Source organism: Hirundo rustica, chromosome 3, assembly GCF_015227805.2.
Source record: "Hirundo rustica isolate bHirRus1 chromosome 3, bHirRus1.pri.v3, whole genome shotgun sequence".
NCBI lineage: Eukaryota > Metazoa > Chordata > Aves > Passeriformes > Hirundinidae > Hirundo > Hirundo rustica.
The window spans coordinates 40,876,632-40,888,732 of NC_053452.1; the positions used below are offsets into that span (position 1 = coordinate 40,876,632).

Genomic DNA, 12,101 nt, shown 5'->3' on the forward strand with positions numbered 1-12,101 from the left:
AATTGAAATGTTTTCCATGTTTTTCACAGAAAGGAAGAAACCTTTCTCAGAGCCTATCTCCACTGTAGAAAAGAAAACAGTACACTTTGAATTCAGGTCAAAATTACTACTCCCTTGACTATTTCTGAAGGTGCAAGTTACCTTTTCTCTTGAATAAAACGAGAATTGTCCAATCTAACTGCTGGCATATGTTCGTTGAACACTACATCTAAGAAAGTAAGTATTGACTTTCCTGAGGATGCAGCCTGTCCAGCAGATCCCGTGCAACCCTCCTCACACCTGGGGAAAAGCAACAAGAATACATGATGGAAGTCTCCAGGCCTTAAGGGTGCAGTCTTTAGGCCACCTTGCTACACCAGAGAAAGCTGCCAAAGTTGTTTACACTGCATCTAGCAGTACTGAGGGAAGCTAGGCAAGCACCCTAGGAAGGAGGCTGGAGACAGTGGAAGACCATATAGATACAAGATCATTTAAGCAGGGGAAGATTGATACTGTTTTCCTGTTACCTTTCTAAAAATCAAAACAGCCCCAGAATGCACAGAGCTGTTCCTTGAGCTGTGTCTTTTCCTTAAACATTCTGAAACTACACTGCTGAAAAGAGTCAGAAGCTGAAGGATCTCTGCCAGCTTGTCTTTTTCAAGTTGCTGCTCTTTTCTGCTCATTTTACTTACCTGTTTCAAGAATAGGGCTTAGGCCAGTTCAACCTGTGATGACACCAAGAACTGGGTGATGGCTGATATAATTAAGTGAGCCCAATCAACACAGGAGGAGCAGGGATATGGGTCATAATCCTGGAAGATTAACGAATATGCATCCCTGCAAGGTCATTTGCCAGAAACTGAATCCCAGCAGTTTGCTGCAGTTTTACTGCGGCCCTGCTTTGCTGTAGAGCAGAGAAATGGAAACATGCAATGCTATGAGTGTAACTGGGTGACTCAGTTTGTTGATACATTTTAATATTTATGTTGTTTAATGAATGTCTTGGAAAATGAAACTAATGTTCATGTCCTATTTGGTAGATGTGGTGAGAAAAGTAGTATATCTTTAAAGATTTTCTTAGGACACAGCATGCTACCTCCAAGACACAGAACTCTTCTAAGCAGGTATCCATTATGATGTTTTCTTGTGCCACCAGCAGGGTAATACAAAGCCAGTTCAATTTATAGTTTTACATTTTAGAAACAAATAGCAAGTTGTCTGCACTTCGGATTTTGCTGCTAACACTCTTTGCCCTCCATCACATTTCCAGGTTAGAAAACCAAATAGCCAGACTAGGAATCTAATGATTTTTCAACTTTATATAGGCTATACTAGCTTGAAAAGTCTCAAAACTACTTCACTCTACCAGGAGTATTGTGCGTCCTGGGAGAAGATACCCTGAAAATTACTGAGGAGTCAAGACTATCACAGCCAAGGGCACATGGTACCAAGAGCAGGGAGAGCTGTGATCTGTAGATGCAGGAGGAGAAGCAGAATCACAGAGAGGTAGAAAGAAAAGACCCAAACATATCAGTTGGAACAGGATCCACAAAAGGGAGACAAAAAGCTAAGTGTTTTCAGACCACACTTCAGAACCATATTGGCAAGAGAGGCACAGAGATGGTGGCCCAGCTGAGCAGATGGTGTTCTCCCAGCACAGCCTGCATGGAGAGCTTTCCATCTGCTAGCACATTCAAAACAGACTAAGAAGGGAATTACGAGACTTCTATTATAAACAACGTTTTTAATACTCTCTGAAAAATATTTGATTTCATGTTAACTTTGATGAACTCAGGCTGTGTAACCCCGGAATTACTCAGGAGAGGCTGAAAGGATTAGCAGGAGCAGCAGATTGCTTCTTTTGGTGTGCAAAGTCACAGCTATCACACAAGCTGCAGAAGGAAGTTCAGCTGTTAACAAGACAAAGTGGTTCTGCTGTTGCTGTTTTCTTCAAAAGAAATGCAAAGTACCTAGACACACACACACATTTACCAGATACCGAGCTATAAGCATTTTTCAATTGTTTTGGTGGGTATGGGGTGTTTTTAATAAGGGAGGTTTCTGCAGGTAGGATGGTATCAGGGATACCATATAAAGAATCAACTGTCTCCTGATTATTGCTTCCTTAGAAGCAAGGTGGCTGATGAAGTCCCACACAGGGATGGTGACAGAGGCATAGCTAGCAGAGTCTACTACACAGGTTCAGTGTGGCACATCTGTAGTACATTTCTTTTCCTAAAACTGCAGTTATTAGTCCATGCTTGTGTGACCTAAGAGAACCCTAAAAATCCAGACCCTGGTTAACATAATTATTTAGTTCAGGATTTTTTTCTGCAACACTTTTATGATGCGTTGGTGACAGAGTAAGATCATGCAAACTAAGGAGGGCTGGGGCACCATCTCTTGGAGAGTAACTCCAACTTTTAACTGGAGAAAAGAGCTAAGCAGCCTCTAGGCAGCATCTTAGGAGAAGAGCACACATCACCGTCTCCCAAGTCCTTGAAAAACACCTCTGACAAAAGCATAAGGTGCCACTGCTTTGGGTTAAATTCTCAGGGCAAAGCTATAAACCTACTCCCTTCTGACCATCCTCTGACTGTTGCTACCCGCCAAAACTGCCACAGCCCTGTAACTGCTAAGAAGTCTTAGAGAAATTCATAGGGTAGCAAGTCCCTGAACACATCTACTCCCTAGGCCAGGGCAGCCCTTGCTTGCCATTCCAAAAGCAAAGGTTAACGCAAATAATTAAATGAGATGACAGCAATTCTATTTTATTTTTCTCTTTACATGTAGACAACTAAGAAATAGCTGACAGAGAATTAAAGTGCACAAAATCAAGGCAAAACTCATTGTTATGGTAATAGGGAGATATTAAGAAAGAACGCATGTATCAGAACTCATAAATATGGTTTAAATTAAGGGGGGAGTACTTAGGCATATCAGAATAGACTTTTCAAGAGTAAGACTTTTTAAAACATTTTGCCAATTATGTCAATAACACAAGGTTGGAACATTTTACATCAAACTATAATGGTTTGAATCATTAGATTTTTAAAAAAATCTGCTTTGACAACAGTACAAATCATATAAATAAAAGATGCTTTAAATTTCCTGTTGCTATGCATTTGTTTTTCTGAGTGAAAGAGCACTTAATGTTGCTGGAAAACCATTAAGCAACAGTAGTCATTTCCTAAACCTGATTTACACTAACACTGTTTACAAAATAACATCTTTAGGGACTCTTTAAACTTGCATCTCAGAGTCAATGCAATATTCATGAACTGCAGTATTTGTTCATGGCTCTTCCTGTAGTTAATTCTGTCATTCTCTTATCTTCATTATTAAAGAAAGCAAAACTTAAATCAGAATTTTTAAAAAAAATACATTGAGAAAGTCATCCATATTTATACAAGTGGTTTGTAAGTGATAACTTTTTGTAAAACCTAGAAACATATTTCACAACACTTGTTACAGCACAAAAAATGTAACAGTTGAATTTTCCCCTTGTAAAACAGTTTTCTGCCCTTAGAGTCTGCAACACAATGTGTGGAAGCATATGAAATACATACGTAGAGAAGAAGAATAAAAAAGACACTCAGTGGTGAGAAAAAGCTGTCTGAGGAAGAGCACTGAAACAGCAGCAGTCCTCACTGATGTCTAGATGCCCATTCAACAAGAGCAGCTATTTTAAAAATAACTCTGGAGGTAGTTCAGAATTTCAATCAACCATCTAAACAATTTTCAGGGCCAGACAACATCACCTTAAGCTTGGTCTGCCTACCTCCTCTAATCATACCTGCTGCTACATAGATTATTCCCTGAACAGAGAAGTAATTCGTAGAAGAGCACACATGGAAGGACCAAGGAACAGAAAGAACCAGGTCTACAGTACCCTAAGGCTGGTGAAGTCTCTTTTTACAAATCCTCAAAAAAGCTCCTTTTCTCCTCATAAATTGAGGGAAACTACCTGCACAGGGGAAAACTGTAAATGTAACTCTTACTCCCATTTTGAGAAATAATTTGGTACCTCAGACTGTAACTGTCAGTGCTGCCTAAGCGTTAAAGCTGACAAATGACTGCAATTCTAAATATATGCCTTCCCAGAAAGGCTAAGGAACTCAGTTTTCACTCAATCCAGCGTATACGCTACTTTTATTTTTTGCCTACAAATTCTCTACAGGCTGAGTACGTGGTATCACAGGTAAAGGGAAGGGAAGGCAGGCAGTGGAAATGGCTGGGAAGTAGGAAGAATACTCTGATGAATGACAGGCATGCACAGCTACACATGACAGGGAGTTTCTGTGAGCTGCTGTCAGACACTGAGGGGCAGTACAAAGCTCACTGCAGCAATGGTGCTGTTCCCCTTACATAGCAGCTCAGAGGAGAAGCAGTTTTCTCCTGTAAATCATGCTGACAGATGGTTTGCTTCAAGAGTGTGGTGGTAAAACTGTACAGATATCCTAACATTCACGCAGCCATAAATGAATTGGTCAATTTCTTCTTCATAGAAAATTACTAAGAATAACAACTTCAAACTGAGGCACTACTATTTCAAACAAGTTTATAGACAAGACATGAATTCCAGTGAACTTTAACCACAGATGTTTTACTGTTTTTGCATAGTAAATTATTGGTCAAAAGATTAAGTCATGTCTAGATAATAGGAGGGTATTTAAAACTGGGCAAAACCTGCCAGATGCTTTATTCTTTTGCTTAGCCTTGAGGGACACATCTGAAAGCATGCACCAGCCAGGACAGATGGCAACCAACACATTCCTTGAGTCATACACCCTTGCTTATGCTAGGTCATGAGTGCCTCAAGGCAGTGAATTTGAACTACCATCAAGTCACATAAAATGTGCCCAGCAGGTACTATCCAATGCTCATTTCATGTAAATTAACCTGCCAAAAGGAACTGAATGATTACCTTACTTTTTTGTTCTATGTAGTCAATAGCTCCTAAAGGGAGCCATAAAATGCTCACCAAGCTTGGTGACAGACTGAGTGGTCCCAGTACAACACTCAGCAAAAAGCTGAGTGGCTGAGGGTCAGCACTGATACGCTTGGTTCTTCTAAAGAACAGCCTGGAGAATACTGGCATGAAACACTAAAGCTTAGTGATCATATTAACAGAGACTGAAAGTAGCTCATAAGTAGAGAAGTATGGAGGTGATCACAAATTCTGCATAGCACAAAGGAACCTCATCTATTCTCCTCCCATCAGGCACCAGTTGCTCCCCATGCACTTTCAGTGCCTGTTGCTCTAAATCATGAAATCTGCCTCTGCAGGCTACAAGGCTTCAGATGCCATTTCCTTCTCAGTAATATAGTTTGTAACAATAATGGCCCTGTTGCTACCACTGCATAGTATTTTAAGGAGACATAAAATTGTCATAAATGAATATTGATCCGTCTTACCTAGACTTCAAAGGGCATCACTGCACCTATTTAAAAAAAAAAAAAAAAAAAAAAAAGAGGACCACAGGAGCTACTGACCCCACCTCTGTGCCTAGGAAGATCATGGAAGAGAACCTCCTGGAAGTTGCGCTAAAGGCACATGGAAGACAAGGAGATGATACAAGACAGCCAGCACAGCTTTGGCACGTGCAGGTCCTGACAGACCAATCTTTGATAGAGTGACTAGATCAGGGGATAAGAGAAAAGCTATGGATATTGTTTTTCCCAACATCTGTAAGCTCTTTCACGTGGTCCCCCATCCTCCTCTCTAAACTGGAGGGATATGATTTTGATGGGCAGACTATTAAGCGGATGAGGAATTTGTTGGATGATCACACACAGAAGGCAGCAGACAATAACTACATATCCAGGTGACAAATGATGACAAGTGGTGTCCCTTCAGGGGTCCATACTGGGACTTATCTCCATCACATAATCACATAATGGCAGCAAGTGCACCCCCAGCAAGTCTGCAGAGGACATGAAGCTGAGCGGTGGAGTTGACGTGTCTGGGGAATCAGATGCCATCCAGAGAGACCTGGACAAGCTCAAGGGTCCATGGGAATCTCCTGAAGTTCATCAAAGCCAAGTGCAGAGTCCTGCACCTGGGTCAGGGCAACTCCCAGAATCAATACAGCCTGAGGAAGGAAGGGTTGGTTTGAGAGCAGCCCTGCTGAGAACCACTTCTGCATATTGGTGAGTGAAAAGCTGAACTTGAGCTGGCATTGTGTGCTTGTGACTCAGGAAACTTTATCCTGGGCTGCACCAAAAGAAGCTTGGACCAGCAGCTGGAGAAACCTGATTCAGCCTCTCTTCTTGGCTTTTGTGAGACTCCACTTGGAGTACTGCAACCAGCTGTGGAGTCATCGGCACAGGAATAACATGAACCCATTGGAGTGGCTCCAGAGGAAGGCCAGAAAAACGACGGATGGAACATTTTTCTTATGAAGATGGGCTAAAGAGATCTGGGGGTGTTCAGCCTGGAAAGAGAAGGCTCTGGGAAGACCTTTCAAAATCTAAAGGATGCTCATAAAAAATACAGGGACAAGCTTTCTATCTGGACCTGGTCTAATAGGACAAGGGGCAATTGTTTTAAACCAAAAGAGGGTAGATTCAGACTAAATATAAGAAAGCAATTTTTTAAAATGAGGGTGGTAAAACACTGGAGCAGGTTCAACCAGGGAGGGAATGGATGCCCCATCTCCGGAAACATTCAAGGTCAAGTTGAATGTGCCTCTGAGCAACGTGATCCAGTTGGAGATATCCCTTCTCATTGCAGGGGTTTGGAACTAGATGACCTTTAAAGGCTCCTTCCAACCCAAACCATTCTATGATCTCCTGGTAGAAAAAGAAATAACTATCTGGTAGGTTTTAGTTATAGACAGATAACTCGAAGATTTTTGCAGACAAGTGATGTTTCCCTCAAAAAAGATTGATGCCAGTTGTTAGTGCCTAGAATAAAAGTTTAGTCCTTAAATACACCACAAAACAAATAGGTCTAGTCCATCAACACCTGAGGTGCTGATGAGTGAATCAACATATAAGAATAGAACAAATTGAAGAAGTAGAAAGCACAACAGCAGATGAAAAAGTGGAGGTACACAATGTGCTAGGCACCTTAGGTTGGTAATTAATGACAAGGTAAAAATAGATATTGATTTTACATTTTTACTTGTTCATTTTTACAGGTATGTATTTTTATACATACACATGGTATTATAGACAGATATTTTGCTACAGAGGCAACAAACTCTGCCAAAAATTATGAGAGATAAGAATCATTAATTCCAAATAACAGATAACAGCCCTTGAACACAGTAGACTTTCCAAGATGACCATTGCCTGATAGGAAGTGTATCCACTTTGCAAGCAGACAAACTGCAAATTTAATGATGAACAATGACAAGGATTTTGGAAGTAGAGACCATTTCCTATGTTTCTAATTGCACAAACTAAAGGAAAGATATGATTTCCTGAAAAGTAGGAAATTATCTAACTGAAAATTAGCACAAATCTCTGTGGAATCTACTCCTCAGGGCCAAGAGTACAAGGATGAGAGTGGAATAGCATAAAAACAAAGAAAAAAATTAATACAAGTTAAATTTTTTGTTTAGGAAACTACTACAGCAATTCTTCTGCTCTGTGGTATTAAGAAATTCTGAAAAGAATTAATATTCAATTATTACAGCCTTGTATGTTTTTTATTACAAAAGTTCTTACTGGTGCTTGTCCTCTGCTGTTTCACCTTGACTTTAACTTGAAAATATGCTCATATTTTTCTCTTATATAATTGTAATTGAGATTATAATAAAGAGACACATAGAAGTACGTTCCCTCCCTGAATGTTTTAATATGCACTGTGTGTCAAGAGAGAAAATATTTTAATGGATTGCCTCGGAATTCAAAATGAAGGTACTTTCAAGTAACAGAGGACAACTGAACACCAAAAATGGAATCTAAAAGGGTTTGAAATACAACAGGCTGAATACAGTCATCTACTGAAATGAAAGTCAGAAGGTAATTTATGGAGAGAGCTATGTAATTACCCAGGTTGAAATCTGGCCAGGATACTGAGTCAACATATTTACTTTTGTAGAAACAAATGGGTCAGATGTTGGGTTGATATTTGCACACAAAATGTAGGGAATTCAGCTGCAATGCAGTGCATCACCATTAAAGCACAGGTTGGGGAAAGAATAAATACCAGCACCTTATTTTAAGTAGTTTTCCACGCTAACTTTACTCTGATCAGGCTTAGAAGTACCCTGAGCAAACTGACATTGACAGAAAAATGAAGGAAGGGATAAAAATGGAAGAGAATTACCCAAAAAAGTGTCTTGGTTTGAAAGACAGCTGTCTGCCAGGGAAAGCTAGAGCATCCCCTGGAATGGAGAACGTAAACCCCCTACCCTCCAAATTATAATTTTGCAATTAGGGGCTTTCAGGCAAAGATATGGGAATAGGAGTAACAGTTCTTTACTAGGAACATTAATATATATATATATATATATAAATGTAATAGTACAAAAAACAAGCAAGGAAGCAAAAAAAATCATGGAAAAACCCTGAGAGTCAAGGATACGACCTGGCACCTTGTTGGGTCAGGACGTTGGAAGCAGTCCAAAATAAGTCCTCCTGGAGTAACAGATGGGGTTCCGTGGAGTAGAGGTGGTCCTGTATAAAGTCCAGTGGTTACACTGGATGGGTCTGGTCTTCCTCCGGGAATTCAGTGGAAAAACTGGGAAACTGGATCCCTTGTGTCCTTCAGTCCCAGTTTTTATCTAGCTAGGAACAGCTGGCTCCTCCCCCACTGGGTGGAGCATCTCACAATGGGATGATGGAATGTGTCACATCATTGGTGGGCCCTAATGGCCCATTATCAGAAGATGTCCCCCTGGAGGATGGAGGGGTGATGAAAGAGATAAGAAACACTGCCCCACTTGGTCTTAATGGCTGGGCCATTATCAGAAGGCATCCACCCCCCTCCCCCCTGGAGTCACAAGAGATAAGGAAAAAACATCTCAAGAGATGAAATAGAATACACTTTTTTTTGGTTTCATAACCCAAGACAAAAGAGTTGTACAGTGTTTACAGTTTCAAGTCTGGTTGTAGATGTGTAAGATAGGCAAAGGTTTTCCAGGTAACAGTTCTGTGATGTTTCCACATAAACAAAAGTATTTTGGGAACGATTTAGTTCTCCTTCCAGCAAATCAAGAGTAACTTTGCCAAAGACAATACTGTAAAAATTGCTCAAGAAGGTCCATTGTGCACCAAGATGAATCTGTTGCATTTAATCAATAACCAGGCACTTTTAATAGCAATATTGACTGGATGCAGACAGCTGCTTCAGGTGTTATCTGTGTCTGGGTTTAGGGCAAATTTGGGAGACAGTCCCTGAATGGTGTCCCTCTGGGGAGGGAACCCAAACAGCCCCTCCCCTACAGCTGGTCCAGGAAAGAACTTCCTCAGAGAAAAGTGGAAAAAACTATTTTACTTAACAAACAAAGTGCACACAAGTACAAAGAATGAATAATATGAAACAATAAAACCTCTCCTTCTGAAGTGAGATGGCAAATTGAGAAAGTTCCTGCCATGGGTGTAGCTCGGCTCTCTCTCAGTGCCTCTCCTCAGTCCCAGTCTCTCCGGTGCTGCTGGAAAATGCCGAGGTCCAGGTACCGGTGAGCTGCAGGTGCAGCCCCCAGTGCTCCCCTGGGTTTTCAGTCCAGAGCAGGTTTAAACAGTTCCAAGAAAAAAGGAAAAAAAAACCAGTCCAGGGAACTTCTCTGCCCTAGCTAGCTGAAACTAACTAAAAGCAGAGATCTCCATCCTGCTGTCTCTCCAAGCCTCCGCCGAACACCCCGTCTGGAGAAGAATGTGGAGGAGTCAGGCAGTTTTCTCAAAACAAACTCCGCACTTCTCCTTGCTCTTAGAACCAGTCTTAAAGGCACAGAATTTAATATACAGCATAAACAGAACAGACAATTGGGGATACAAGCATCATAAAGTTACCCTAGGACAGTCTGTCAGCAGGAATATGCCATCGGTCTCTAGAAAGAACAGCTTGAATAGTTGTGCAGCCAATCATGTAGCCCCAGTCAGGGCTTTCAGCTTCAGATACAATACATGGCAATAATCTGACTGGCCAGAATTGGTGAACTAGAAAAATGTCCTGTTCTTCTCCTTTACCTGTAGACCCCACAGCCTGTCTCTTTTGACTAGACTTCCACTTAGTCTATGCTTCAAACATTACGTCCAGATTTTCACAGTAAAAAGAAACAGCAGATAGAATAGTTGCCATCAGGTAACTCTGAGCAATATAGAACAGGTAGGTTTACTGCTCCAGGGATTTTCAACAGCTAAAGGGCATTGTTATGAATGTTGAACATGCTAAAATGTAGTGCCGTTCACTCGCATGGTGAAGCACGGAAGCAGGTGTTCACTCAACAGGGCAGAGAACAGAACTGCTGGCTACATGGCACTGCTGCCCTGCTTCAGCTCCAGGACAGCCTTCAGGCATACCTGACAGTGTTACTATCCAGCTTACCTTTCTGCCCTTTATCAGGATACAAGTTGCTGAGCTTTACAAACTCCTGGAGGCTAGAGCTGAGTGAATGTTTTCTGGTGAACTGGGCATCCAAAGACACCCATTTTTTAGTCCCTAATGTTTTCTCAGAAATGTCTTAGGTTTGCTAAGCTTTTTCTGCAGTCAAAACAGGAACCCTTAGTAATCTGTTCTATGATGACAGGTATTAAATGCCCCTGCTAAATGCATAGATGTAGAAATGGATTAGGAGTCCTGGAGAGGCCTACTACATTTGGAGCAAGAGACAAAGATGGAAGCAAGGGATTTATGAACCTTAGAACAAAACAGACTGGCTCACACCAAAGTCCCACAGAGAGGAATATTTCTGCTGCAACAAAAGGTTGTAGCAGTAGTTAAAAAAGCAAGAGAACATGGCATGAGTGTTCTGATACATCCTGAATATCCTTCTTATACTTTTCTATGGGTCAGGGAATTTCTGAGCCAAAACTAGCTCTAAACATCTAACAGCCAGTTACAATTTCTTATGCCATTAGTTTGTACAGCCCCATTTGAACCCACATACACTATTAGCATCTGGTAGCAAGGAATTCCACAGCTTAATTACACGAGACGGTAAATGAGTAGCTTATTTCACTGGTCTAAAGAAGCTCTCACTACTTTCATCCAGCAGCCCCATGCCCTCGCAGTAGGAGAGAGGTTGGCCAGCCTCTGTTAACCCTTGTCTCAGTACCATGATTCTGTAGGTTTCTATCTCATTTCCATCACTTGTCTCCTTTTCAAGCCAAGAGTTTTGGGTTATTTAGTTGTTCCTCACAGGGAACATCTTTGATCACCCTAATGGCCTGTCTCTGTTCTGTTCCCATTTCTGTACCTTTTTTTCTGAAATGTAGGAGGACCAGAGATCCACAGATTATTTAAGCCACTGGTGCACCATACAATCCTACAATGGAAAGAAGACATTCTCTGCTTTTCGCTGGTAATTTCTAGTAGTGTGTTGTGTTTTGCATAGTTACCATGTGCTGTGCTGACATTTTCATGGAACTGGGGTAGTAACACCAGCACCCTTTTTTCCCCGAGAAACAGTCAACAGTCAACCCAGGGCCAATCACTGTGTATATAAAGCTGTATTACTTTATTTCACATATAAGTTCCCTATACTCAGAAAGTTTACCAATTAATTCACTGTTTTTCCTCATTTTCCAAATATTTCTTTCTTATTGAAAGGATCCTCTTACTGCTATTCTGTCTACTAAACTTTATAAGGAGCCTCTGAGAGACAGTCACAGATTTCAAGTAATAATCAATTTCCAAGTCCTAAAAACTGTGGCTCTTCTGTTATCCATACACTAACTCAAACAAGATTCTCCCACTGTTGAACTTTCAATAAATGCACCATTTTAAACCATAACCACCTCAAGAGAAAACCTCTAGTCATACTGTCTGAAGCATTAGGAGCAATTTGAAAGATTTTCACATCATTTATCCCTGAAGACACAACTGCATTAGCTTCATATCTTAAGTTCATGCTACTAAGGGAGAGAAAAAAATAATCCTGATAACTGCATAAAAAAAGAATTAACTAATGAATCAACAGTCCATCTGATTTCTCAGTTGTTCTCAG

At 40.9% G+C, this 12,101-nt stretch overlaps 1 protein-coding gene across 2 annotated transcripts in view; it reads right to left on the minus strand.

Moving 5' to 3' along the window:
- The window catches only part of RPS6KA2 (ribosomal protein S6 kinase A2), a 292,629-nt gene that overhangs the window by 183,788 nt on the left and 96,740 nt on the right, over window positions 1–12,101 (minus strand). The window lies entirely within an intron of this gene.